Here is a 4,740-nt window from a genome sequence, read left to right on the forward strand (position 1 = left end):
GGAAAATGAAGAACACTATCCTGGAGTCTATGATAGTTTCAAGTCTTGTGGAGTAGAGGACTTTGTTGGGAAGAAGCTCACAAAGTGGAATGATGAGCTTATTATGAAGTTCTACTCCACAGCTCATTTCTACCTAGATGGAAGGATTGTCTGGATGTCTGAAGGTACTAGGTACCAGTCAACAGTTGAAGAATGGGCAAAATTGATCAATGCTCCTAAGGAGAATGAAGATGACTTGGATGTCTATGCCAAGAAGAAGAAGGATCACAACACCATGGCACATATGTACAGAGAGATCCCAGATGCTGCTCTTGAGACACACAAATTTGGATCAGTACATTACCTTCTATCAGGTTTGCCAACAATCAACTGGATCCTCAGGCACACTCTATTGCCAAAGTCGGGTGATCACAAGATGATAAGAGGCCATGCAATTAACCTGCTTCACATATTTGATGTGCCTCAAAAGTTCAAAGTCATGAGCCTAATTGTGGAAACTATAAAGAACAGCTGCAGATCAGAAGAGAAGTTGTGGGTATGCCCATAGATCCGGGAACTAATCAACTCCAAGATGGGCACTGGCACATATCTCTTGGACAAGCAACATATGCCCCATCTACCCAGACTTTGAGGACAACACTGTGGTGATGGATGAGAATGAACCATCTTATGTGCAAGCACAAGCAAAGAGGAAGAAGGCAAGGACTGAAAAGGTTGCAAAGATGCCAACCATTGATGAGGCATCTCAGTATCTTCTGAAGAGCAAGTAAGATCAGCTTGGCTACTTGATTACCTCCACTCTGAGGATGGAGAAGGGATTGGCCACCCTGACTCAAAACCAGGAGAGCTTGGAGAGGATCATGGAGCAGAAGTTCTATGATTTAGATGTGAAGGTCACAGAGATACAATCAATTGTTGAGCAACTTCAGGATGAAGTGCAGGAGAAGAAGGGCAAGTCTACCACTAATGCTTTTGCTAGAGTGCCTAGAGGACAGAGATCTGCTGCAGTGCCAGTTACAGACACCAGAGCAACTTCATCTGCACCAGCTACAGCTTCAGTGCAACCAGCTCCAGCACCCACTCCACCAGCTCCATCTACATCAATTGATGCCTTCGTCCTTGGAGTTTTATCTACACCACTACCTGAAGACCAAGCCTGAGAGTCGATCTAGCACTATGCATTTTTTATGAACTTTTTGGTAACTTGTTGCCAAAGGGGGAGAAAATGTATAGATCATAGGCTTCGAGAGAGAGTGTTGCTCTTTGTTCTCTCTTGTTTTTTTTGGTGGTTGAACTTTGTTATTTGCTTGTTTGAGATACTTTATGCTTTTGTGTGATACTTGGATGATCATGTGTTTGATCATATGCTACCTTAATGCTTGTTGGATGACATTATCCTTTTATATCCCCATATGATCATTCACTTTGCTTGGTGATGAGTGCATGTACTTAATTATTATCATTTTGAGCGACCAAGATGTATGTGACATGGAAGAGTAACCCATGATCCTAACTCATTGTGCATTTGCAGTCCAAAGCAAATCTTAAACTATGCACAAATTTAGGGGGAGTTCTTGCTTTTCACATACTTCTCAAAGCGACAACGTTTTTCATTCTTATTATCATTTGTCGAAGCTTTGATCTATATGTTGTCATCAATTACCAAAAAGGGGGAGATTGAAAGTGCAACTATCCCTAGGTGGTTTTGGTAATTCCTAACAACATATAGCTCATTGAGCTAATGCTATTTCAAGATTAATATTTCAGGAAAGCTCAATGATTGGCATGGCATGGATGAGAAAAGTGGACCCCTCAAAATGCTAAGGACAAAAGGATTGGCTCAAGCTCGAAGCTCAAGACTCTACATTTTCTATCTTAGTGATCCAAGATCACATTGAGTCTATAGGAAAAGCCAATACTATCAAGGAGGGATGAGGTGTTGCTTAATGAGGCTCTTGCTCAAAATGCTTAGTGATATGCTCCAAAGCCCTCAACTACTTTCTCACATCCACATATGACCTAAACCAAAAGTCAAACTCAGCCCCACCGATTCTTTCTATCCAACGCCACCGAGTTCAGATGTCATAGCCACTGCCACAAACCCTAGGCAAATTGCTCTCACCGATAGGGATCTCGGTCTCACCGAGATGGGATTGTAATCTCTCTGTTTCCCTTCGTAACGTTTCGGTCCCACCGAGATGAGAGATCGGTCCCATCGAGATTGCAATGTAAACTCTATGTTTTCCTTTCGTAACATTTCGGTCTCACCGAAATGAGCGCATCGGTCCCACCGAGTTTACCTGACCAACTCTCTGGTTAGCTTATTACCAAAATCGGTCTTAGCGAGTTTGTGTAATCAGTCTCACCGAGATTACGTTATGCCCTAACCCTAACCATATCGGTCCTACCGAGTTGCATGTCGGTCCCACCGAAAATCCTAACGGTCACTAGATTTGCTGAATCAGTCCGACCGAGTTTATCAATTCGGTCCCACCGAGATTGGCAAGGTGTGTGTAATGGTTAGATTTTGTGTGGATGCTATATATACCCCTCCACCTCCTCTTCATTCGTGGAGAGAGCCATCAGAACGAACCTACACTTCCAACTTATCTTTTCTGAGAGAGAACCACCTACACTTGTGTTGAGGCCAAGATATTCCATTCCTACCATATGAATCTAGATCTCTAGCCTTCCCCAAGTTGCTTTCCACTCAAATCTTCTTTCCACCAAATCCATATCCTGTGAGAGAGAGTTGAGTGTTGGGAGACTATCATTTGAAGCACAAGAGCAAGGAGTTCATCATCAACACACCATTTGTTACTTCTTGGAGAGTGGTGTTTCCTAGATTGGCTAGGTGTCACTTGGGAGCCTTCGACAAGATTGTGGAGTTGAACCAAGGAGTTTGTAAGGGCAAGGAGATCGCCTACTTTGTGAAGATCTACCGCTAGTGAGGCAAGTCCTTCGTGGGCGACGGCCATGGTGGGATAGACAAGGTTGCTTCTTCGTGGACCCTTCGTGGGTGGAGCCCTCCGTGGACTCCGCAGCCGTTACCCTTCGTGGGTTGAAGTCTCCATCAACGTGGATGTACGATAGCACCATCTATCGGAACCACGACAAAAACATCCGTGTCTCCTATTGCGTTTGAATCCTCCAAACCCTTCCCTTTACATTCTTGCAAGTTGCATGCTTTACTTTCCACTGCTCATATACTCTTTGCATGCTTGCTTGAATTGTGTTAAGATTGCTTGACTTGTCCAAAGTTGCTAAAATCTGCCAAGAACTAAAATTGGGAAAAGGATAAGTTTTATTTGGTCAAGTAGTCTAATCACCCCCCCCCTCTAGACATACTTTTGATCCTACACTTAGTTACGGGATGATGCATTACGGAACAAGTAAAGAGATTTGCCAGTAACGTGATTGAACTAGGTATGATGATACCGACAATCGAATCTCGGGCAAGTAACATACCGATGACAAAGGGAATCACATATGTTGTTATTGCGGGTTGACCGATAAAGATCTTCATAGAATATGTAGGAACCAATATGAGCATCCAGGTTCCGCTGTTGGTTATTGACCGGAGATGTGTCTCGGTCATGTCTACATAGTTCTCGAACCCGTAGGGTCTGCATGCTTAATATTCGATGACAATTTGTATTATGAGATATGTGTTTTGGTGACCGAAGATTATTTGGAGTCCCGGATGAGATCACGGACATGACGAGGAGTCTCCAAATGGTCGAGAGGTAAAGATTGATATATTGGACGATGGTATTCGGACACTGGAATGGTTCGGGTATTTTTTTGAAGTACCGGGAGGTTATCGGAACCCCCCGGGGAAGTAATGGGCCTACATGGGCCTTAGTGGAGAGAGAGGGGAGCCCGCAAGGGTGGCGCCCCCCTCCCCCCCAAGGGAGTCCGAATTGGACAAGGGGGAGGGGGCGCGGCCCCCTTTCCTTCTCTCCCTCTCCCTCTCCTTCTCCTTCCCCTTTCCCTTCCGAAAGAAAGGAAAGGGGGGCGACTAGGATTGGGAGTCCTAGTCGGTTTCCCCCCTATGACGCGCCCCTTGGCCGGCCTCCTCCCTCTCCTCCTTTATATACGGGGGCAGGGGGCATCCCAAAGTACAACAGTTGTTCCTTAGCCGTGTGTGATGCCCCCCTCCACAGTTTACTTCTTCGGTCATAGCGTCGTAGTGCTTAGGCGAAGCCGTGCGCGGATCACATCACCATCACCGTCACCACGCCGTCGTGCTGACGAAACTCTCCCTCAACCCTCTGCTGGATCAAGAGTTTGAGGGACGTCATCGAGCTGAACGTGTGCTGAACTCGGAGGTGACGTACGTTCGGTACTAGATCAATTGGATCGTGAAGACGTTCGACTACATCAACTGCGTTAACCTAACGCTTCTACTTTCGGTCTATGAGGGTACGTGGACACACTCTCCCCCTCTCGTTGCTATGCATCTCCTAGATAGATCTTGCGTGATCGTAGGAATTTATTTTTAAATTACATGCTACGTTACCCAACAGGATTCCCAGCTAAGGGGCCTCTTACCATGACAGTTCTCGCCCTGGTGGACCGATCTGAGGACCCCTTGTCGGTTCCATCATGGGCCACTTCAGACGACCCATGGAATGTTAAAAAAGATTCCAGGAGACTTTGATGGGCAAGAAAAGATGTTGGGGTCATGGAGGATTCTACCTCCTTGTACGTAGATGACTAGCATCCATGTAACGTAGG

The sequence above is a fragment of the Triticum dicoccoides genome, chromosome 2A, assembly GCF_002162155.2.
Source record: "Triticum dicoccoides isolate Atlit2015 ecotype Zavitan chromosome 2A, WEW_v2.0, whole genome shotgun sequence".
NCBI classification, from domain to species: domain Eukaryota; kingdom Viridiplantae; phylum Streptophyta; class Magnoliopsida; order Poales; family Poaceae; genus Triticum; species Triticum dicoccoides.